Raw genomic sequence first — 25,000 nt, 5'->3', positions numbered from 1 at the left:
AAAAGGTAGAGGTAGATGGATGTCCTGGTTGAGATGGAGGTACAGAGGTGCGTCGTGTAATGTCAAGGGTGATAGGTCAGTCGCCTTAGAAAATTGGAAATGGGTGAAAAGGGGGAAAGAAAGCTGAGGAAGACTATCTCGCACGAAGAGGAATGGGAGGGAGAGGAGAGAGAAGATGGAGGCGAACGTGGAGAACGAAAGTAAATAGCAAAACAAGAACATGAGAGAACACGCCAGATCGGCAGTGGGTATAGAGAGGGGCAGAGGAAGACAGAGGGTGAAGTGGTGGTGGTGTTGAGGGGAAGAGGAGGAGGGGGGCGCGTTGGAGATGGCAGTGGTGGTGATGGTGGTGGTGGTGTATTGATCGCGCACGTCCAGCCGCGGACCAACTCAGCTGCTCACTCGCGCACTCTAACACACTCATTCACACACACACATACACGCAGGCAGGCAAGCATCCATTCAGATATTCATTGTTATCAAATTTCATTCACATCGGAGCTTTTGACTCGAAATTTGGGGACGGGGCGTGACAATTCGGCCGCAGACAATGGAGACTCCGTAGGTGGACAGATGACGGCGGTAATGGACGGAGGGGCGGGGGTGGGGAAGGAGGGGAGGGGAGGGGAGGGAGGGAGAAGTATTGGGGGCAGAGAGACGAACAGACAGGCAGACAGATGGATCAAGAAGACAGGCCGAAATGTAGACAAAAAAGGCGTTGCAGCCGCCGGAGAGAAGGCGGGCAAACAAGCAGGGAATCAAGAAGGCGAGCAAATAGATAGACAGACAGGCTGGCCGACAAACAGACAGCAAGGAAGCTAGGTAGATAAACAAACACGCACTCGGGCAGGAAGACAAATTGAGAAGACAAGGAGAGACCTAACAACAGGCAGGTATACAGATAAACTTATATGAAGATATACAAGCGTGCTTCGCCAAGTGGGCTTATTAGTAAGCAGACAAGTAAACAAGTAATCAAGCATGCAAATAAAAATGCATTCAACAGCAAGCAAGCTGTGAGGCAGATTTGTAAACAAACACACAAGCAAGCATAAGGCAATAAAAGGTAGATAAGATGTAAAATGAAATACAAGTTGAGAGGTAGGCTCATCATCAAATTTTCAGCCCACAAGCAAAGAACAAGAAGCAGTCAATTAGATAAGCGAATGTTTTGATTAATTGCGGATACGAAGGGATGTTAAAGCGGGATGGGCAGTTGTTTTTATGTAGGCCTATGGTATGTTGCTACGTCTACTCCATCGAGTGTTACAACAGCTATGTTCTGCAGCAGTTTCTTTCTCTAGTTCTGTTATTCTCTTTTTTTGTCTCGTGTGTGCATTTTCGTTTTAAAGTTATTTGATATTCACGTGTACACACGAACACTTGCACACACGCAAACATTTACGCACACGCAAATTCTTAAGCACAAGCACACACACACACACACACATGTGTGTGTGTGTGTGTGTGTGTGTGTGTGTGTGTGTGTGTGTGTGTGTGTGCGCACATGCATACAAAAATAAATGCGTACATGAATTCATTAATACATACATTATTACCTTATTACATACCCACCGTATCGTTTTGTATAGAATGCAAAGACTAATGTGATTCCTTTCTCTTTCAGATTACGAGACACGAGAGCGAAAGCAAGGTAAGTTGTCTGGACATGTGCGACACGTTCCGAGTGAGGTCAAAGCGGGAGGTCTTAACGAGGTGTGGCGGCAGGGCAGGGCAAGACAGGGCAGGGCAGGGTAGGGCAAGACAGGGCAGGGTAGGGCAAGACAGGGCAGGGCAGGGTAAGACAGGGCAGGGCAGGGTAGTTCAAAACATGGCACGGCAGGGCAGGGCGAGACGAGGTAGGGCAGGGCAGGGCATTACAAAGCAGGGGAGGGCAGGCCTAGCTTGGGTAGGACTAGGCTGGAGGGATGATTTTGAAAAGAGAGTTAGGATGGTTAGATGTCAAGATCCAAGATGGTGGATGTAGAGAGGGCAGTAAGAGAAGGGGGAGAAGAAAGGGAGAGGGGGTTGGGCGAGGGCTAAGTGAGAGACGGGGGGGGATTGAGGTAAAGGGGGAGGCCAAATTAGATCAGGAGCGCGTTTAAATCGGCGGGTCGGCTAAATCGGGGAGGACGTTGATTGCATCGGGGAGGCCGAGTCGGGAAACGCGTGGACACGCCGCTGGTAGGCCGGTGACGGGGGCGGGGGAGAGGAGGCAAGGACAGGGGGGGAGAAAAGGGGAGGTTTGTAAGAAGGGAAGGAGGGAGGGAGGGGGCAGGGATGGGGGAAGGGGAGGTTCGTAAGAAGGGAAGGAGGGAGGGAGGGGACAGGGAGGGGGAAGCAAAGGTACTTCGACCACGCTGGCTCTTGAGGTTGACCTTCATTAGCGGAGGTGTGTCGGCCGGGCCAGGGCGTCGCTACGTCTCCACGATCCTTTACATAAATAGTACTGTTGCTGTCGGATGCCTTCGTCGGGTCTTCGTCCCCGTTGGGTTCTTGTTTGTTTATTGTGTCACCGTTTTTTGCCTTTCGTTTGGCTCGGCAATCTGCACGGGGCCCTTTTGTGATAGGTCCTACGCCGGTACTTATTCTCCTGCTTCTTTCTCCTTCTGTTTTATATATATATATGTTTTTTTAAACTGTGTCCTGAAATTCTCTCTCTCTCTCTCTCTCTCTCTCTCTCTCTCTCTCTCTCTCTCTCTCTCTCTCTCTCTCTCTCTCTCTCTCTCTCTCTCTCACTCTCACTCTCACTCTCACTCTCACTCTCACTCTCACTCTCACTCTCACTCTCCCACTCTCACTCTCTCAGTCTCTCACTCTCTCTCTCTCTCTCTCTCTCTCTCTCTCTCTCTCTCTCTCTCTCTCTCTCTCTCTCTCTCTCTCTCTCTCTCTCTCTCTTCTTATTCTTATTCTTATTCTTATTCCTATCCCTATCCCTTTTCTTCTCACTTTCTGTCTGTCCATCTATCTATCTATCTGTCTATCTATCTATCTACCCATGTGTGTATGTATGAATACACATTTATATATATTTGTTTATTTATATACTTGTTTCACAAGGCCAATATCTTCTTTATGTCTAATGTTACCTCCAAGTTTCATCCCCTACTTTGAGCGTTTGTCTTTTTCTGATCGAAGTGAAGGATGGGCCTATCTCATTTGTCAGTATTGTCTCCCGAGTCGCCAGCGAGTCTTGTGTAACCGGAGCGACAACTCGAGGTGTATATGAGACAGCGAGTTATCCAGGTTGTGCCTGAATGATTCACTGGCCTCGTTATTTATGCTGTTGAAGGGCAGAACGGCGGGCAGGCAGGCAGGCAGGCACTTATCGCCGTCGTTGTCGTCTTTGTCAAGATTCGAAGGCCCCGTCCCCGTTTTTTCCCCTTTTTTAACCCTTGGAGGGGGCTTGCTTGAACCTCGGTGGCTTTAGGAAGGCGCTTTTGTTTTGGGGCACTTAACACCTGGCGTAACGATGGCGTGGAAGAACGAAAAAGTCCTTAACCTCGGTCGGGTTTGTCTTTATCGATCCTGCCTATGATCCAGACGACCTTGTTGATGTCCCATTGTTGTTGTTGTCGTTCCTTGTTTCCTGCGGCCGTGTGGCAGCTGCAAGGGCGAGATACGGGAGCAGTGCAGGAGCGATAATGCGAGCCTCTGGACGAAAGCGAGCAAGTGAAGCGATTTGTGGCCGTGGCCGAGAGATTCTCTGCCGCTCAGAATTGGCAGGACGAGACGAGTAGCTGACGAGAGCCTTTTGAGGTGCTGGTGGAGGCGTGGCAGGTCGTGGCAGATCACGGAACGACGACACATGATACTGTCCCTCTCAGCCGATTCCTTGGTGTGTCTGACCCCCCTCTCCCCCACCACGCCCACCCGCGTGACACAATTACGGGAATCTGGAAAGAGATATGACACTGATGCTTCTCCCACCCCTCTTTTGTGTGGAGCAACAGCACAAGGAGCAGGGAAGTGGAGGGGATCGAACAGGGGAGGGAGGGAAGGGAGGAAGAATCCCAGGAGTGGTGGGGCTCTCCTGCCTGCCTGCCTCCCTCCGTCCTACTCTTCCCCCACCGCCTCTTGCGTGGTTGGTGGGGACCGGCAACCCTCCCTCCTCCCTCCCGGTCCCTGGTCTCCGCTCCACGACTTCGCTCCCCGTTGCGATCCCGGGCCCGGGTCCGAGGGTCAGTCAGCCTCGCTCCTGCAGTGTCACGCTGGCTTCCGTGGAGTGCACACGGCCGCCTCCGCATCGTCTATCCCTATCCCTCCCTTCCTCCTCCACCGAAGTCTGTATCACCGCTGTATCATTGCTGCGCAGCTCGATCCTCACCTGCCTTGTGGTGTTTGTGTGTATCACCCGGACCAGGCGCGGCCGTTGTAACGGGTGGCAGTGGCCGCCGTGATGAGCCAGTCATGATTTGCCAAAATTGAAAGAATGGTACAGTTGGGCGGCCCGCACATAGTAAAGTGCTCTTAGTCCGGTGGAGACGGAGATGCTCGCCGGTAATCCAGCGAGCGGTGGTGTTCTGCTGCGAGTGCTCTAGTGCAAAGGTAAAAGTTGAAATATAACGAGTGCGGAACAGCGAAGCGCGTGGTGGCGTGAAGAGCGAGAGTGGCCGGATGTAGTGTGTCTCGCCATTCAAGTGTAGTGGTGTGTGGTGACTTCGCTGGTGATCTAGGGAAAAGTTGGCGGTGTGATAGTAGTGGCGGTGGTGGTGCTGTCGTGTGGCGACTGGGTACGCCCCTCCCGACACGCCGTCTAGAGGGGAAACAAGCAGAGCAACTCTCCCTTTGTTTACCCCGACCTAATCCTGTTAAGCAACAGATACCTAAGCTTCCCCGAGGCCTAAGGACGTCCTCACACACATCTCGTGGTTTATTACCGAGACACCAGTTGGTAGGACGTGAATGGAACGCTGTGTGGTGCACACGAGGCCGGTGTGCGAGAGACAGAGAACAAGTGGAGTATTGACTGGAGCCCCAGCTGACAGGAGCGCCGCGCCACAAGGACCAGGTGAGGGCCGTCTTGCTCTTCACTTCATCCTTCCTACGTCCTGTGCTCTTGTAGGATACAGACTGATGTACAGTGACGTCACTGATTGACCGTTGACCTACAGGGAGCATAAAGATATAATCCAAGGCCGGAGAGGGGCACAGTGCCGTAGGATGGGTGTGTGTGTGTTTATATCTTGCTGTTCATCATCTGGTGTCTGTTTCTTGCCTGTTTGGGTTTAGGTGCATCCTCCAACCTACCACTTCTTATCCCTTGGATGCTTCACCCGTTTCTGGGTAATTGCTCCAGACCAGCTGATACTGTCGATGTCGCACAGGTGTTAGTAATTATTTTTTGATTGGCTTTTTGTCAGTGCTGTTTTTGTGTTTATTTTATCTTTCATTTTATCTTCTGTGCGTGGGTGACGAGGCTGGAATGTCGTCATAATAAACATAAAATCTGGAACATTTCTGTTGAGGCTGAAGAAGCTACTGCCAGTAATTACTCCGGCCTCTCAGAGTCAGCTTTTGTCCACGGCGGGCGTTGTAGCTTCTTGTACCTGCGACAGTAACGTACCTGCCGAGACGTTATAGCGTGCGATTGCTCCCTCGGCATGCTTACGCGTTCGTCTCGTGCAATAGGAATACGGTTGTTGCGCTGCTAATAACGTTGTCTGAGCAGGGAGCGGGAATTAAGGGTGAAAGCACTCTTCGTATTGCGACGGCTCGCGCAAGGGCCGGGGCATAAGCAGATTGAATTGCAGAAAGGGAGGGGGAAGACAACCCTGATTGCGAGACTTGAAAATCCTTTTTGAAGGAGTGATCGATGGAAGAAAGACGGAGATGAAGCAGGCGACGGAAAGGAAGGGGGAGAAGGGAACAAGGGAAGAGGGGAAATAAGAGAGAGGAGATAACACGGAAGGGTAGGAAGGTCGTAATAGGAGGAGAAGGAAGTAGAGAGAAAGAGAACGAAGGGGGGAATAGTAATTTTAGTGAGGAGGGTGGTAGACTAGCAATAAAACAATTAGCAAAGAGAAGAGAAGAAAAAAACGTGAAAGAGAAGAGGAAGAGAGCTCAGGTTTTAGTGAGTAACAAAGACGAAAAAAGGCAGAATAGAAGAGATAAGAAATTGATTAGATTGGGTAAAAGAGGGAAAAAGACTGCTCGGTAGAAGAGGAGGCTGAAAATAATGATGGGGACATTGGGTAGATGACAGTGATGATGATGATGATAATTGTGATAGGAAGTAATGAAATGGCGCGAAGAGAAAAGAGAGAGAGAAAGGACAGAGAAGGTAATAAGGGAGACGAAAATGGCAGTCATCACGAATTGAGAAGAATGGCATGAAGAGAAGGCGACGATAAAGAAGATGACAGTAACGATGACTGGACCTATGATGAAATAGCAGGAGGTAGGGCAGGAAATCTAATCTTGGCGATGAACAAACCGACGTTCAGGCACATCAGACACGGACTAAGGCATGCGAGAAGGACGAGAGTAGCAAGGACAGAGGCAGGTGTAAGAAGCATGGACGAGTAGGGGGGGCCGCGGCCATAAAGATAGGGAGAGGCCGCCTCCCACAAGGAGGGAATGTGTGGGGGGGAGGGGTTGATGGTGGGCCGGGTAGCATCCTCACGCGAACAAATTATGTATCGCCATAAAGAAGTAATGTTGCGACAAGGGGCGAGGAGTGAGGATGGGGAGGATAGAGTGAGGGAGAGAGGGAGCGAGTGGTGGATGAATGGATGGATGGATGGGTAGATGGTCGTAAAGGTGCTTGGATAGATGGAAGGGTGGGCGGTTGAGTGAGTTAGGGTGTGTGTGTGTGTGTGTGTGTGTGTGTGTGTGTGTGTGTGTGTGTGTGTGTGTGTGTGTGTGTGTGTGTGTGTGTGTGTGTGTGTGTGTGTAGAGAGCGAGAGAGAGAGAGAGAGAGAGAGAGAGAGAGAGAGAGAGAGAGAGAGAGAGAGAGTGAGTGAGTGAGTGAGTGAGTGAGTGAGTGAGTGAGTGTGAGTTGAGTGTGCATATGTGTATATGTATGTATGTATGAATGTATTAGTGTTTGTTTTTGCTTATTATGTGTATCACTGCGGTCCCCTACAGTGCGACAGGAAGATAGGCGGCTGTGGGCTAGCTGTACCGCGGGCTGGAGGTAAAGAGCGAGACACGGGCAGAGGGAAGAAGTGTATCACCACGGAGGAAAAGGGATGGGGAGAAGGGGAGAGGGAGAGCGGAGGGAAAGAGAGAGAGAGGGAGAGGGAGAGGACGCCTCATAATCCCTGGTGTGGCTGGTAACAGGATCCACCACTACAACCGCCCTATGTTTCCCCCTTCCCTCCTCCCCCTTTCTTTCTCGAGGGGAGGACGGGGGCAAAGAGCCGCTTTTATTACCTCTCGTTCAAGCTTTGGGGGCTGGGGGTGAGCGGGGAGGGGGGAGGGGGGGGAGGGGAAGTTGATTTACACGAATTAACGCTTTATATGATCGTCTCTTTATAAACGATCTCGACTTGCAATCTGCCGACGTTGCGCCACGATGCGTTGAGTGATTGCGACGTCTTTGCGCTGATTATTTTCGGTGGCGAGGAGTCTCCCTGGCCGCGAGAGGGAGGGGAAGGGAGGAGGGGAGGGGAGGGGAGAGGAGGGGAAGGGGAGAAGGGGAGGAAACGAAGAGAAGAGAAGGGAGGGGAAGGGAAGGGAGAGAAGGGAGGGGAGGGGAAGGGAAGGAAGGAGGGGAGGAGGGAAGGAAACGAAGAGAAGAGAAGGGAAGGGAGAGGAGGGGAGGAAAGTTGATGGGATGGGATGGGAAGGGGAGAGAGGGGAAGGGAAGGGGTAAGGGCGTGTGTTCCGTCATAGTGTATTTTTCGCAGGGATGTTTTCTGGGATGCCATTTAGTTTCCGTTTTATTCACGATTGATGGTCGTCTCACGGGGATATCCGCGACTTGTGTCTTCCTCTTCCTCCTCCTCCTCCTCCTCCTGCTGTCCCTCTTTCTCCTGTTGATGCCCCTCCTTCTCTTTCCTTGACAAACCCATTCTCCGGAATTATATATTTTTTTCTATTATTGGAATAAATCCCTGCGTGTTTCGGATCGCCTCTGTAATGAAGGGCTGACACATGATTGAGGAATCCGAGCATGACACGGGATACCATGCCAGACCTGTGTCATGGTTGGACCGGCGTGCACATGACACCCACGTGTGAGCGGCGGAGTCAAGTGTCTCCTGTGGGGGCAGTGCCACCCGGCGCGTCTCCCTCCGTCCCTCTCCTCCTCCTCCGTTAACCTCACCCTCTCTCCTCCTTTCCCCCGTTTACCTCACCCCCTCCCTTCCCTCGGTCCCATCCTTCCTCCTGCAATCATCACCCTTCTGTGACTCTCCAAATCTCCTCGCCGGCCGCCCCCTTTTCCTCCTCATCTCATTTTTTTGATCAGTTGATTTTTAAACGTGGTCTTTACTTTTCCTTGTTTGTCTTTATCTGATATATTTTCCTTTGAAATACATTTTTTAAAAACGAATTAGCCTGTTTGTTCTTTCTTGTCTTTTTTTCCTTATATTACTCACTCATTCGCCCCCCCCCCCAACACCCACGCACTTTCTTGGGAGAAGAGGCCGCTCATTTTTTTTTTTTTTTTTTACAAAGCCGAATGACATCGTTACTCAAAACCGAGATCTAGAGTTACGGCTAAAACAGGGCACTTTCCATGTTGTGCGAGAGTCCTTCAAAAATGTCCTGAAGGAGACGCCCTCAGACACGCATCCTCTTCATTTTGTTTTGCCAGTGTCTCACCGAGTGTCCGGCCGTGACACACAATCGGTTTCGTGCATGTCAAGCCGTGTGTGTGTCATGTATTATGTCATTTGATTTCTTTAGATATCTGGCATGCACCACGTAATAGAATTAGTCAGGTTTATCCGTCCGCTCCGCTGGCTACAGATGACTGTCGTATCGCATGGGCAGACGCAAATGTGTCAAGAGGCATGTGTCAAGGATGATTTCGCGTGATGGCTCATTGGAAGAGCAGCAGGTAAAAAAAAAGATGAAAAAAAGATGATATAATGGATCTTTCTCGTTGGTTTCTTTGTGATTATTATTGCTGTTGCTCTAGATTATCTTTTATGAAGATCTCGCACCTCGCTTGGCGTACTTAGACGTTATCATCTCTGCGACTGAATCTGAAACTGAATATGTTTATTTGGTCGCGGGCAGGATCTGGTTCAGCAGCGAGCGCGGCCTGGTCCACATACCTCCAAGAAGGCGTCGCTGCTTGCTTGTCTGTCGGAATGCGCTCGAGTGCATTCTTGCGCCAGAGTAGACTGAAGGCGGTATGTTTCTCGGTAGACACGTGCGACACGAGCACTTTTGAGAATGAAATAATCGCCTCTCCTATCCCTCTCCTCTGCTTCCATGCTTTACTAGACGACCTACCGTCCTCGAGTTCTTAACCCGCCTATTCAGTATATCCTTGTTATATCCAATTTTCGTCATATTGCTCTTATTCTTCCTATTCCTCCTATTCATCCTGTTCGTCCACTCCTCCTGTTCGTCCTGCTCATCCGCTCCTCCTATTCACCCTGTTAGTCCACTCCCCCTATTCACCCTGTTCGTGTACTACCATTCACCCTGTTCGTCCACTACATTTCGCTCTGTTCGTCCAATACATTTCACTGTATTCGTCCACTCCTATTCACCTTGTTCGTTCCACTCCTCCTATTCGCCCTATTCTTCCACTCCTATTCACCTTGTTCGTTCCACACCTCCTATTCGCCCTGTCTCTCCTACTCATCCTGTTCAGCCACTCCCTATTATTCGTGTTTCTCTCTTATCGCAGTCATTGGTCCTATCGTCTTATCCTAATTGCCTGACGTTAATTTATCTTGGGATAAAGGAACAAACGGTGGAGAAGGATGGAGGCGCTGCTATCAGTGTCACGTTGTAGGGTACGGCTCTAATTTTCATCGTTTTATGTAGGAAGAAAAAGGAAGAAGGTGAAAGAGAAGGATTGAGAGGGGAGGAGGAGAGGAGAGGGAAAGGGGGAGAAGAAGAGAAAAGGAGAAGAGAGGCGAGGAGGGGACGAGAGAGGGAGAGGAGAGGACAAGAGGGGAAGAGGAGAGTACAGGAGTAGGAGAGGGGGGAAGAGGAGAGGGAGAGGACAGGAGAGGGGAGGGAGAGGACAGGACAGGAGAAGAGAGGGAGAGGACAGGACAGGAGAAGAGAGGAAGAGGAGAGGAGAGGACAGGAGAAGAGAGGAAGAGGAGAGGACAGGAGAAGAGAGGAAGAGGATAGGATAGGAGAAGAGAGGGAGAGGAGAGTACAGGAGAAGAGAGGGAGGGGGGGAGGGTGGAGAGAGGAGGGGAGGGGATCATAGTATAGTAGAGGGGAATATAGTGAAGCGAGTATGGATGAGAAGAGAAAGGGAGAAAAAGGGGGATAGGGAAGGGAATAGAGTAAAACGAGTATGGAAGAGAAGAGAAAGGGATAAAAGGGGGATAGGGAAGGAGAAGTAGGAGAGAAAGATGGATAGATTAGGGGGAAAGAGGAAGGAAGGATGGGGGACTAGGGGACTGGGGGTGTAGCAGTTGAACTACACTAGGGGTCGGATGCCAAGGCTTTGTACAGAGTGTCGGGTGGCACCAAGGGGTATCGTGGCTCGATCTTTGATGCGTTAGGGAGGGAGTGAATGGGGGAGGGTAAAAGTTGCCCATGGGGAGAGGAGAGTGGTTGGGTTTAGGGAAGCATGGAGGGGGGGAGATTAAAGTAGGATGAGGGAAGAAGAAGAAGAAGAGGAGGAGGAGGAGGAGGAGGAAGAAGAAGAAGAAGAAAAGTGTGAGAGAGAAATGCGAAGAGGAGTGGGAGAGGGAATAGAAGAGTAGGGGGAAAGAGAGAGAGGGTAAAGGTTGGGTGTCGAGGAGGTAGGGAGAAGGGGGTCGGTGCCGTCAACTGCTGCGATTGCATTACGGTCCAGCTTTGCTCTCCTGGAATCCCGCAACATTGTGCACGAAGAGCGACCATCACATAAGCCGAAAGGAGCGAAAAAAGTGGTGCGTGAAATTTGGCGAAAATGCATTTCTTATTAATTTCTTATTAACGATGCAGTTGCTCAGTCCTTGTAAAGAAGGGCTGTGAATGCGATGGCCTCTGAGATATCTCCTTTCTTTTTGAGTATGTACTTATGCACATTATGCTAACAATGAAGCAATTAACAATTGCTTTTTTATTTGTTTGGTCGGATGCAATTAAAGGCTACGTTTAACTGGATTTGCAGCTGAAAGCCCGAGGAAAGTTGCCTGGTAATAACTGCAGGCAAGGCTTTCTCCGCGCGGGTCGATTCGCTGGCCAAAGAGCGAAAGGAACTCGGGGTTTGACCAGAGGAATGCGCGGGGTGTTCGCTCCGTCTGAGAGCCCCTCGTTAATCATCGGAACTTGGTGGTTGCATATTTTTTGGCTGTCGCAAAGGCTCAGTGTGCAGATTATTAATTTGTCAGAGTGATAGTCTCGCGCTTTCTTTTAAATTTGTGGAATTTTATGTCCATTTCTCTGTTTGGTTTGTTAACTTTGGTCCTTGGTATCTGTTAAGGCTTCGAAATACAGTGCTAGATTTTACTATGATTTTAACGAAAGTCATTGTATTTGCTGCACCTCTCGTTGTTCTATTGCTGCTGTCGTCGTGGCTGCACCAGTGTTCCAAGCCAGAAGGCAGCGGGCGATGGAGGCGAGGCGAGGAGGAGCGAGGGGAGTGCGAGAGAAAGCAGCGCACACTCGCCGCACATGGTGGAAGCTGAGAAGCTGAGCAACGCGGCGTTCAGATGAATCACGGCTGAAGTCTGTGTTCTCGGAGTCGATTTCACTCTTGTCTTCTCGCGCTGTTCACGCTTCGCCTGCTGTGGCCGCGTCTTCATTTGGATTTGCTGCTGTTCCTCCTTTTCTCTTCGGACCTTCTAAGCACGGTGCTTCTCTGATTCGTTCATTTTCACGCTTCATTTTCTCCCTTTTCGTTCCCATTCTGCTCGTGTGCTTCCTCCTTTCTCCTGCCCTCCTGCCCTCCTCCCCTCCTCCCCTCCTCCCTTGTCCAGCTTCTACTGTTCTCCTTCCTCCAGCTGTTGCTAGTGCTGCTGCTTGTGCTTCTGCTGCTGCCACTTCTCCTCCTCCTCCCCCTCCTCCTCCTCCTCCTCCTCCTATTCATCCTACTCCTCTTTTTCCTCCTCTTCCTCCACCACCACCACCTCCACCCCTTCCTCCTCCTCCTCCTCCTCTTCCTTTTCTTCTTCCTCTTCCTTCTCTTCATCATCCTTTCCCTTTAGTAATATCCCCCGTTTTCTTAGATTACAAGGGATCAGAACTGGTTGACGCGTGTTTAGCATAGGTTTGGGGTGGGAGGGGAGGGGAGGGAAGGGGAGTGGGAGGGAGAGGTTACAACACAGGCTAACAGTCGTCGTCCTTTGAAGGTCCTCTCGAGGTTGGAGGTCGGGTTGGAGTCGGAGGTCGACGGTTGGAAGTTGTGGGTTGGAGGTGGAGGTTTGTAGGGTTGAATGGAGGTTTAGGGCGTTGACTGAGGTTAGGGTGGAGGTTGAGGATTAAGTTTGGGTGGATTAGCTTTAGGGGTGATGGTGAGGGTACTGTCGGAGGTGGAGGTTAGGGTCTGTGTTGAGGGGTTGGATGTTGGGGTCGGAGAGAAGTTAGGGGAGTGGAGGTCGGGTTTGAAGTTACGTTTGAGGTTCAGGCGACGTTAAAAGGTCAAAAACTTGTTTATTTTTCCTGCGTCCATTAAAAAAAATCAGAGGCAGCCTTATTGTGTTACAGAAGCAACCCCTTTTGTATTTCTTAAAGCAAAGCGATTTGGACCTTTTGTCACTGTTCAAATGAGGGAATGAACTTTCCTCGAACATGGAATTAGATTATCCCAAGATCAGATGTGCCTGCAGGGTCATTTTGCGGAGAGGCGGTCGCGAGTTTGTGGACCTCTGGACGTCATAGCGGCACTGGTAATGAGGTATCGTGACGCGCCGCTTGCCTCTCCCCTCGGTCTATTCCCCTCCCCCCTCCCCTCACCCCTTCCCCTCCCCGCCCCCACCCCTTCCCCTCCCCGCCCCCACCCCTTCCCCATCCTCCACCTTTCCCCTTCGCCCCCCTTCCCCCCTCCACCTTTCCCCCTTTCCCCTTCCCCCCTCCACCTTTCCCCTTCCTCCTCACCCTTTCCCCTTCGCCCCCCTCCCTCCCTCCCCGCCGCGAGTAATAATCCAGCTGTCAACTTATTTCACACACAGGGTCGTATTTTATATATAAGTCGCTAATTATCCCCTCGTGTTCTCTAATAAACGAGGTGGGTGCTGGATGGGCGTGTGCGTTAGGGTGGGAGGTGGGAAGGGAGGGTAGGATTCGGGTGAGGATGGGGATTGTGGATGGGTGGGGTGGGGGTGGAAGGATTGTAGGGCCACTCAGAGAGCATTGCAGTCTGGATAACACGCCGATGGGAGGTGGTGGTTCCCTGGAGCGAGCGTACTGGTCCCTCTACTCTCGCGGGGATTCCTCCCTCGTGAATTTTCGTCTCTTTTTATTTCGGTGTTGTGGAATTTTGCGGCAAGTTTTGGTGCGGGCGCGCGGGCGGGTGGGCGGGCGGTTTTAAGTAGGCGGGCGGAGAGGCGTGGGAGGCTTCTGTTCGATGGTGGGTGGGAAGGAAGGAGAAGGGGGTAGAGGCGAGTGTTGGGGGAAGGAGGGGGGCAGGAAAGTGTGGCAGGGTGAAGGAAGGAGAATGTGGAGGGAGACGAGAGACAGGCGGGGGGGGGGGGGAGAGCAGGAAAAGTGTGGCAGGGTGGAGAAGGTGGTCGAGGGACCGGGGGGGGGGAGCAAGGGTAGGGAAAGTGGTAGGGTGGAGGAGGGGGGCGGGAGACGGAGGGAGGGTAGGGAAGCTGTGGCAGGGTGGAGGAGAGGCGGAGATGGAAAAGGAGAGATTAAGGAGACTTTTTTTTTTTTTTTTTTTTTTTTTTTGTGCATTCCACATTCTTTTGTTATCACGCCTGTTCTGCGCGCGTTTTCTCTCCTTTTGTTTCTTTTGTTTTGCTCTCTTTCCCACTTTCGCCTTTTATTTTTTTCACGTAGCTATAAATTTTTCCATTTTCATTTATTATTGTATGAATTCTCAGTCATTTTTTTCGGATTCCTCTTTTTTTTTTTTTTTTTTTTTTTTTTTTTTGTTAACCCCATTCGTCCCCGGCTATTATTTTCATCCCCGTTCATTCTTCCTTCGTTCATTCTGGTTTTCTTTCCATCCACCTCTTCATTCTCTTGCTATACCAGTTCCCCCTCCTTTTCAGTCTCGTTTTGTTCGCGTTATTCGTTTTATGTTCGCACTTCCTTGCTTCCAATGAATGAGGGAGGAAGGGAGAAAGAAACAGACTGTCGGACGGACAGACGGGCAGACTGACTGACAGACCGACAGACAGACAGACAGACAGACAGACAGACAGACAGACAGACAGACAGACAGACAGACAGACAGGGTGAATGAGTGTGAGCTTGGTGGCAATGGAAGAAGAGAGGAGTGAGCGAGTTAGTGAGTGAGTGGTTGAATAGGTGGGTGCATGGGTGAGTGGGTGGATGAGTGAGTGGGTGGATGAGTGAGTGGGTGGATGGGTGAGTGAGTGAGTGAGTGAGTGAGTGGGTGGATGGGTGACTGACTGACTGACTGACTGACTGACTGAGTGGGTGGATGGATGGGTGAGTGGGTGGGTGGGTGGGTGGATGGATGGATGGGTGAGTGAGTGACTGACTGACTGACTGAGTGGGTGGGTGGATGATCGAGTGAGTGAGTGAGTGGGTTGGTGGGTGGATGGATGAGTGTTAGAGTGAGTTGAGTGAGTGATTGAGTGTCCAGTCCGCACGTGCATTAAGGTTGTGATATTGGAAGGCGACTCGAATGGCCCAAGATTAAGACACTTGTCGAAGATTGATTGCTTTCTCATGAGGGGTCAACACGCGGTTCCTTTTTCGCATATTTGCCTCTTTTTTTAAGCGTGAACATCATCGTTTTCTTCCTAAATTTCGTTCGTGTTTTATTTATTGATTGATATTGAGTTGTATTGATGATGATTTGTTATCGGAGAGATGGTTTTCTTCATTTTCTTCCCAAATTTCGTTTGTATTTTATTTATTTGTTGGTTTTTAGTTGTATTGAAGATGATTTGTTGTCGAAAAGAGTTTTCTTCATTTTCTTCCTAAATTTCGTTTGTATTTTATTTATTTATTTATTTTTTTTTTTTGTTATATTGAAGGTAATTTGTCGAAAAGAGAGTTTTCATTTTCTTCCTAAATTTCGATTATATCTTATTGATTGGTTTTTAGTTGTATTGAAGATGATTTGTTGTCGAAAAGATAGTTCGGGTGGCGTCGAGTGCCCCTGCGAGTAGAAAGTGCGGATTGGGCGGCGAACAAGCCTCATGATTCCGGGTTTCTTTGCCATGACTTGTGCTCTTTCGACGACGCGGCTCTGGTCATGAGTCGTCGGCGTGACACTTTTTTTTTTCTTTTTTCTTTTTTCTTTTTTTTGTGCGAGAACCGTTAATTCTTGAGCGCTCGTTGCCCAAGTGACTCGCCGGGCTGCTTTGTGTCGTAATGGCGGTGGGGCTGGGGGTTGGGGGTGAGGGGAGGGAGGGGTGGGGAGGGGGTGGACGCGCGATTTTCAACTCTTGTTTCGTCTTCGGCTGGAATGCGAGCGCGCACACGCATGCCTTTTGGGGCGAATCGTGCTGATTACACGTTTGGGATCACTCTGTCGTAGGCTGCGTGCTTTAACTTTTATCGATATCATTGTCATCATCACCACAAGCCATAAATGAACCATCGTCACCGTTGGTAATAATAATGATAATAGAAATGATATCGTAGTCACTATCACCATCACCATCATCATATCACCTCACTACTACCACTAGCACGCTGTTATTACCACCATCACCACCACCTTCCTCATCATCACCACCATCACCACCACATTCCTCATCATCACCACCATCACCACCACATTCCTCATCATCACCACCACCACTACCTCCTCTCCTTCATCACCACCACCACTACCTCCTCTCCTTCATCACCACCACCACTACCTCCTCTCCTTCATCACCACCACCACCACCCCCACTACCTTCCTCACTACCACCACTACCTCCTCACCTCCTTCATCACCACCACCTTCCTCACCATCACCACTACCTCCTCTCCTCCTTCCTCACCACCACCACCACTTTCCTCACCACCACCACCACCTCTCCTCCTTCCTCACCACCACCACCTCACTTCTCACCATCACCACCTCCTCTCCTCCTTCCTCACCACCACCACTTTCCTCACCACCACCACCTCCACCACCACCACTTTCCTCACCACCACCTCCACCACCACTTTCCTCACCACCACCACCTCCTCTCCTCCTTCCTCATCACCACCACCACCACCTCCTCTCCTCCTCCTCATCACCACCACCACCAATCCTCTCCTCCTCCCCACCACCACCAATACTTTCATCACCACCACCACCTCCTCTCCTCCTTCCTCATCACCACCACCACCACCACCACCTCTTCTCCTCCTCCTCCTCCTCCTTCCTCATCACCACCACCACCACCTCCTCCTCCTCCTCCTCCTCATCACCACCACCACCACCTCCTCCTCCTCCTCTCTTTCCTCATCATCACCACCACCACCACCACCACCTCTTCTCTCTCCTCCTTCCTCATCACCACCACCACCACCTCCTCTCCTCCTCCCTCATCACCACCACCACCTCCTCTCCTCCTCCCTCATCACCACCACCACCACCTCTTCCTCTCCTCCTTCCTCATCACCACCACCACCACCACCTCCTCCTCACCTTCCTCATCACCACCACCACCACCACCTCCTCCTCACCTTCCTCATCACCACCACCACCAATACCTTCTCATCACCACCACCTCCTCTCCACCTTCCTCATCACCACCACCACCTCCTCTCCTCCTCCTTCCCTCATCACCACCACCTCCTCTCTCCTCCTCCCTCATCACCACCACCACCACCACCTCCTCCTCCCCCTCCTCTCCTTCCTCACCACCACCACCACCACCACCTCCTCCTCTCCTTCCTCATCACCACCACCACCACTACCACCTCCTCCTCTCCTTCCTCATCACCACCACTACCACCTCCTCCTCTCCTTCCTCATCACCACCACTACCACCTCCTCCTCTCCTTCCTCATCACCACCACTACCACCTCCTCCTCTCCTTCCTCATCACCACCACTACCACCTCCTCCTCTCCTTCCTCATCACCACCACCGGCCTCATTTGGCACCGTCGAGTAGCTCGGCTTCCCCCTGCAAACGGGCGGCCGGGGATTGCACCTGAGAGATCCGCATGACGCTCGCGATAACGCCGCGCGGTAATGAGAGATCACGCCGGATAAGGCCGAGTGGCTGGCTCGGCTGGACCGGTTCGGGGCGGAGGACCGGTGGTGGAGGTGGTGGCGGGGGTTGTGGTGGTGGGGGGGGTTGTGGTGTTGGTGGAGTTTGTGTTGTTGATGGCGGTGGCAGTGGTGGTGCGGGGGTTGTGGTGTTGGTGTTGGTGGCGGGGGGTGGTGGTGGTGTTGGTGGTGGCGGGGGTTATGGTGGTGTTGGTGTTGGTGGTAGCGGTGGCAGTGGTGGTAGTGTGGTGGCGGGGGTTGTGGTGGTGTTGGTGGTGGCGGGGGTTATGGTGGTGTTGGTGTTGGTGGTGGCGGTGGCAGTGTGGTGGTAGTGTTGGTGGCGGGGGTTGTGGTGGTGGCGGTGTTCGTGGTGGTGGTGGTGTTGGTGGTGGCGGGGGTGGTGGTGGTGGTGTTGCGGTACGTGGAGGGGGAAGGAGGTGAGGGGTCGAGAGAGAGGAAGGGAGGGATGCGGGGAGGAGGAAGAGAGGAAGGAACTAACCAATCAGGAAATGAAAAATGGAAAGGGTGGAAGGGAGGAAGGGAGAAGTGGAGAACGGGATAACGAAAAAGGAACTAAGGAAAACCACATGAATAAGGAATGATGGGAAATATGATGATGGATGAAAGCAAAATGATGTAAAAACGGAATGATAAAAATAAGATTAGAATAAAAGCATATAAAATAGATTTAGTTAAATTTGGAAGTTTGAGTGCACAGGGAAAATGAGTGGAAGAAAAGGGAAAACGAGGATAAGGAGTAAATGGAAGGAAATAAAAGAAAAAGTGAAGTAGGGAGTAAGTTTTTCATCTTATAGAAATACATATATACCTATTTTCAAGGTTTTCAATTTATAGAAAGATATTTATATATTCACCTATTTTCATCTAAGTGTCTGTGAGGCCGAGTGATTCTCAGGCACTATGCGAGTCACATAAATCAGCCGCGATAATAAAGATCAGACATCGGAATGGCGGGGGCCTCAGCTGACTAGCGGTTGATGCTGGGGGAGTCGCTGATGGGGTCGGAGATAAGAGAGTGTATTTTAGGTTTTATCTCCGGTAATTGATTCTTTTTTTTTTTTTTCTTCTTAGGTGTTGACTTTTCTGTTTTGTTCCTTGCAGGTAAGGGAGGATGATGCCCGGGGAGAGAGTGCGTGGTGGAAGCGTGGATCGGTATGTCAACCCTTGGGAGACTCTTTCGGGTCTCGCGGATTGAGGTTTTGTCTTTCTCTGTCTGTCTGTCTCTCTCTCTCTCTCTCTCTCTCTCTCTCTCTCTCTCTCTCTCTCTCTCTCTCTCTCTCTCTCTCTCTCGCTCTCGCTCTCGCTCTCGCTCTCTCTCTCTCTCTCGCTCTCTCTCTCGCTCTCTCTCTCGCTCTCTCTCTCGCTCTCTCTCTCGCTCTCGCTCTCCCTCTCTCTCTCCCTATCCCTCTCCCCCTCCATCTCCCCCTCCCTCTCCCTCCCTCCCTCCCTCTCCCTCCCTCCCTCCCTCTCCTTCCCTCCTTCCCTCTCTCCCTCCTTCCCTCTCTCCTCCTTCCCTCTCTCTCCCCCTCCTCCATCTCCCCCTGACTCTCTCTCCCTCCCTTTCCCCCCCCCTCTCTCTCTCCCTCCCTTTCCCCCTCCCTCTCTCTCTCCCCGTCTCATTTCACCCTCTTTTCCCTTTCTATTCCCTTTCTCTCTCATCCTTTCCTTCACCTTCGTCTACCTTTCTGTCCCATGTGATAGGTACTCAGAATTTATGAAGAAGATGCGACGGTACGAAACCTATAATTTTGAAGTCGCCTGGCCGGAGAGAGGAGAAAGACGTGGTGATAAAAGAGGAATAAAAGAGAGCTGTGAATCAAATGCCAGACCATAACCGAATCAAAGAAAAAAGGACGATGTTAAGCGGGCAGGATGGAAAGGGTTCATAGATATTTTGGATAAAGTGTGTTTGGAAGTATGAGGGAAAGGGGGGAGGGCGAGGCGGGGGGGAAGTAAGGGGCTAGAATTCACAAGGAAAGGGGGGAGGGCTAGGGGGAGGGGGGAGCAAGGGGCTAGAATTCACAAGGAAAAGGGGAAATGGCACGGCTACGGAGACAGGCTGAGGACAAACACGAGGAAGAGACGAAAGGAGAGCGGATGTTGGGCGCGAGAAGGGGCCGCGTCCTTTGGGAGCCATGGTATTCACTTCGTTGGCTGTCATTTCACGGATCTGTTTCGCCTGGGCTTAATGTGCCGTGGTTTTCTCCATTTCCATAGTCTTCGCTCCTTATTCCCTTCGTTTGGTTGGTTCTTGGCTTTTCTAGCTCCTCTCGTTTTTTTTTCCTATTCCTCTCTCCTTTCCACTCTTGTATTTTCCCTTCATACTCGCGGTCTTTTCCTTTATACCCGCGGTCTCTCGGCGTTTTATATCCAATCTCCCTCGCCTTGTCCCTCACTCGCTTCTCCTTTTTCCCCCGCGATCGTAACTCGCTGTCGGATGAGGCTTCCCCTTTCTCGGTTCCTGTGGCTCCTCCGTCTTACACTGCACTTAATCCGCCGTCTTTTTCTATAGCGGCGAGGGAAAAAAAATATATATTGGAGATGTGTTTCTCTCCGGAGGAAATCGCGAAATGCATTCTCGTGCGTGACGTTTCATCTTCTCCCTACCCTCCCCCCCCCTTTTTTTTTTCTTTCTTTCCTCTTCGTCCGTTTCAGAATCGTTGTCATTCCCCTCCACCGGGCCGGCGCGTATCAGGTAGCAGTCGAGAATGGGTTAATACGTCTCGGGTCTGGGGAAGTAATCACTCTCATTGCTCCCTCATTCTCCATTAGTGGTCATGAGTTCGTGAACTCGCCCGGCCTTCACCACATTCTCTCTCTCTCTCTCTTTTTTTTTCCACTGGTGCTTCTTCTCATTCCGACGGGGTTGTGTCACCCTTGTTGGGATGACGGCGCTCCTCGGCGAGCTTCTTTCGCCCAACCGGCTTGTTCCCCTCGCTCCTCTCTCCTCTCCTCTCCCTTCCCCACTCATGCTCTCCTCCCCTCTCGGTCAACTCTCCTCTCCCTCCCCTCTCCCTCCCCTCTCGCTCCAATCTATTCCCCCCCCTCCTCTTCGCTCCACTCTCCTCTCCCTTCCCTCTGCTACTCCCTTCCCTTTCCTCTTTTCCCTTCCCCTCCTCCGCCCCCCCCCCCCTCCCATCCTCTCTTCTCTCATTCTCTTACCTTCCCGTTCCCATTATTTCTGTCTTCCCTTCCCCGCTACCCATCTCCATCCCCTCCCCCTCCCTTCCCTCCCCTCCCCTCCCCCTCCCCCCTCCCTCCCTTCCCTCCTCCCCACTTCCACACCCCTCCCTTCCTCCCTCTCCCTTTTCCTCTTACCCCTCCCCCTCCTCCTTCCCGAATCCTAGTCTCGTTTGCGTGTAAGTAGCATGTTCGTGGTGAAGTATAGCATTGTGTGACTTGCCGCATGTTGGCGCTATATATAACCTGTTTCTTTTGGGGTTTGTAAAGCGGCCCTCCTTTTTTTCGCTCGCCGTATTCTCCTCCAGGCTCCCTCCCTCCCTCCCTCCGCCCCCCCGCTCCCACGGCCAACCTCACCCACACACCCCTCCCATCCCCTCCAGGTCCATCTCCCCCCTCCCCCCATCTCCCCCTCCACCCTCGAAGCATGGCGTAGGCCTAACAAGTTTGAGAGAGAAGCCGCAGTCGGTTAATCTCTCGTGTTCGCGTTCCTGGGCCCGTAGGCATATGCGAAGAGTGCGTTGGAGTGGCGACACATGGCCTTTGGTAGCCTTGTGTTTTTTACTCTTCCTTGGCCACTCTACGCCATCCCACTTCCCTCCCCTAGGCCTGTCTGCGTCTGCCTTCTTCCTTTTTTCCTCTCCTGTTGTATCCTCTCTTTGGTCTCCTCTCTTTTTTTCCCCCTCTCCTCTCATTTCTTTATCTTGTCTTACCTCTCCCTTCTCCTTTCCTCCTTTTCCTCCCTTTCCCCCCCTCCCTCCTTCCCCCTACGCTCTCCCTTTCTGTTTCCTCTCCACCCTCTTCTCGCTCCTTTCCTCCTCTCTCCCCTCTCCCTCTTTCTGCGCTCTCCCCTATCCCTCTTTCTGCCCTCTCCCCTATCCCTCTTTCTGCCCTCTCTCCTCTCCCCCTATCTGTCCCTGTTTCCCTCCTATTACCTTCATCTCTTCCCCACTTTCTGCCTTTTCCCTTTCCCCCCTTTCTACCCTCTCCCCTTCCCCCCTTTCTGCCCGCCTCCCCTTTCTGCCCTCTCCCCTCCCCCACTTTCTGTCCTCTCCCCTCCTCCCACGTCTCCTTTTCCTCGCTTCCGTGCGTATCTCGGGCGTGCTCTTCCCGGCCCGCCCTCCTCCCCCCACCGTCCCCCAAACCTCCGTTCTCCCTAGGCCTATCGTGCCATCTTGCGCTACATATCCTCTCGGGGCGGAAGTCTCTCTGTCGTCTCAGCTCTCCACAGTCCTAATTTTGATGCATTGTTGATACGATTAATGTTATTTGCACGGGTGGTTCTAATCTCGCGGCGTGGGTGGGTGGGGTGGGGGGGGCTTCCTGCTACTCTCCTTCCCCCTACTCTCCCCTCCCTTCTCCTCTGTAATGCATACTTCCTTTCACCCATCCCTCCCTCCTTCACCCTCCCCTCCCACCGTCACCCTTCATTCCCTCCCTCCCTCCTTCACCCTTCCCTCCCTCACTCCGCCACCCTTCCCTCCCCCCAGCTCTCCCCTCCCCGCGAGAGGCCGGTCTTATCACCTTGGACACTCGCAGCTGTAAACAGGTTTTGTCAGGGTGAGCAGGAGCGTATGACCCGCCTCGTGCACATCCTGCTGCAGGCCGCTCTGTTTAGCCGCGGGGCATTTTCTCTCTCCCTCTCTCTCTCTCTCTCTCTCTCTCTCTCTCTCTCTCTCTCTCTCTCTCTCTCTCTCTCTCTCTCTCTCTCTCTCTCTCTCTCTCTCTCTCTCTCTCTCTCTCTTTCTCCCTCCCTCTCTCTCTCTCTCTCTCTCTCTCTCTCTCTCTCTCTCTCTCTCTCTCTCTATATATATATATATATATATATATATATATATATATATATATATATATATATATATATATATATAAATAAATAAATAAATAATCTGTGTGCGTTCGTGCGTGTGTGCGCGCGCGTGCCTGTGCCTGTGCGTGCGGTTTTCCTTTTTGAGGCCATGGTGCCTGCTGGGCCTTCGTCACCCTCGATCTGTTGTTCTTTAGAGCTTTTATGTTGAATTTTATTTACTAATTAGGCATTCATGTATATTCGCTGTCTATTTGTTTATGTATTTCCGTGCGGGTTGTGTTGGCCTTGGTTGTTGTTCCCAGTAAGTGGGGGAAGGGGAGTTGAGGGGGATTTACAGACACGTTAAACAAAGTGTGTCGTTGTGTCGCGCGTCCCTCTCCCTCGCTGGGAGCGTGATCTATTTTCCAAACATTAATATTAAAAAAAATGCCTAGCACTTCGGAGCGGAGACATTTCTCTAATTTTCATAATTCAAACGCTCGGCTTGTTATTTTCTGGGGGAGATATCGGATGGTTGAAATATGCCAGCCACGTGAAGACTCGCGAAAGATTTCCGAAAACCTGTGAGCTAAGTCGTTGTGCAAGAATCGGCATCGGAGTTATGCAATGCCGCCCTCCGCGCTCATGGCGGGGTAAACGCGGGCATGAGAGTGACTGACGTTATTTTCCTTTGTCGACTGTCTCGTGCTCGCAACTTCTCCTCCTCCTTTGCGAAGGAGGAGGAGAAGAAGGAGGAAAGGGAGGAAAAGAGGGAGGAGGAGGAGAAAGAGAAGGGGGGATAAGGAAAAGAAGGAGACGGAGGAGAAAGGGAAGACGGAAGAGGAGAACAGGCAGGCAAGCAGGCATTCACGCCATGGCAATCGGTAGCCTGATGACGTAGCGCCGTCCTACAGCGAAACGGTGATCCGCCCGAATGAATTCCTCGCGAAGCCGTTGCACTCTCCGATAAATCAATGCGCTATTATTGTCACTTAACAGCGCAAAGGAGGCAGCCAAGCACTCTTTGTGAAGGCCGCTCTACCTTGCGCTACCCGGAAAGGGGAGAGGAGACAGGGTGGGGAGTTTGGGTGGGAGGAAGGGAGGGAGGGAAGGATAAGAGGGAGTGGGTGGATGGATTGATGGGTAGGAGGGAAGGAGGGTGGGCGGTAGATGGGTGAGGGTGGGTAGGTGGGAAGGAGGGAAGGAGGGAGAGTGAATGGCTGAGGGAAGGAAGGAAGGAGGGAGTGGGGTGGGAATGCCTCACAGCTCGTGAGTTACCAATACAACATTTTTGTGTCATTTCTCCCTCTATTTTTCTGTCGTTTTTTGGATTTTTCTTTGAGGCAAGTTTGGGAAGTTTCCTCCAAGTGTGGTATTTCATGCATGAAGAGTCACTTCCGGCGGCTACGGGGGCTGAGGGGATATCGGTGAGCCGCAGCCTTGCCGGAGCGTGCGTGGAGCGTGCACGACACCGTCTCCTTTTCCTCTCCCCCTTCCTTTCCCTACTCCATTTCTCCTGCTATCTTTCCTACCCTATCCATGTCCCTTTCCTCTCCCCTCTCCACACCACCCTTCTCTTCTCCGTACGCTCCCCTTTCTACTCTTTATCCCTCGCCATGATCTTACATTCCCCTTATCCTGTCTTCTTCTTTCACTACAAGGATTTTTGTAAGTGGACAAGAAGCCCGCTTAACGTCTTTTTTCGCTTTATTAGAAGTGCTTTTCCTCGCTTGCTTGGCTTTCTGGCAATGGCACTCGCAACTTTTGAGGTAGAAAGTCCAAGTCGAAATCAAAATACTTTATTCCATTAAATACAAACGTTCGTCTTTATACACAGATGGTACCGACGTACAGTGATACAGAAATAGGAAAAACAACATTAAATACATCAGTAGGAGAGTTATGAAATATGACAATATAAGAAAGAGAACGAAGACCCGAGACTGGGGCCATGGGATGTGGGATCTGAGAACAAGGGCTTGGGAATTGAGTCTTGGGGCCTGTGGACTTGGGTTTGGAACGACCAAAGAGCGGAGACCTGGACAAAGACATGGGACCTGATGTATAGGGTATGACCTGCTACTCGGATTGGTCTTTGAACTAGTACCTCCAGGTTTCAGATTTGGACGTGGGGCCGGGACTTACTTAGGGGTGGGGATCTAAGACCTATTGCTGAAGACAAGGGTGTTCTAAAGCCCAATGTTTGCAGGGCATTGGAAAACGAGCTACGGGAGCCAGGAGGGCAAGGCACGAGTCTTCACCCTCCCTCACTTTCACTCTGCCACGGAATGTGTAGATGAGGATGATGAGAACCCGGGCAGGTTGGGCGTCATTCATTGAAGGCTTGCATTATCTAGCGGCACGCAAGATCCCGCCTTGCGACCTTGTAAACACCTCCCGTGGTCAAGCTCTTGTGAGCTAACCTATATTCCTTCCCACTTATATCCTGACCTTTTTATACCCTCGACCCATTATACGTTGATCTGTATCCTCCCTTCCCCTCCCTTCCCCTCTCATCCTATGTATACTCTCCCTTACTCCCTCCTCCCTCCTCTGGTGTACTGATTATGAGCGCTGCTCTACCCTTGCTGAC

At 51.4% G+C, this 25,000-nt stretch overlaps 1 protein-coding gene across 1 annotated transcript in view; it reads left to right on the top strand.

Moving 5' to 3' along the window:
- RhoGAPp190 (Rho GTPase-activating protein 190) overlaps window positions 1-25,000 on the top strand; it is a 230,601-nt gene that overhangs the window by 40,180 nt on the left and 165,421 nt on the right. Inside the window, exon 2 of the mRNA XM_070131880.1 lies at window positions 1,628-1,654. The gene's annotated coding sequence lies outside the window, so the exon portion shown is untranslated. The remainder of the gene's footprint in view (window positions 1-1,627; window positions 1,655-25,000) is intronic.

Source organism: Penaeus vannamei, chromosome 17, assembly GCF_042767895.1.
Source record: "Penaeus vannamei isolate JL-2024 chromosome 17, ASM4276789v1, whole genome shotgun sequence".
Taxonomy (NCBI): domain Eukaryota; kingdom Metazoa; phylum Arthropoda; class Malacostraca; order Decapoda; family Penaeidae; genus Penaeus; species Penaeus vannamei.
The sequence above is the reverse complement of the archived record's forward strand: the minus strand, read 5'-3'. Positions and strand labels throughout refer to the sequence as shown.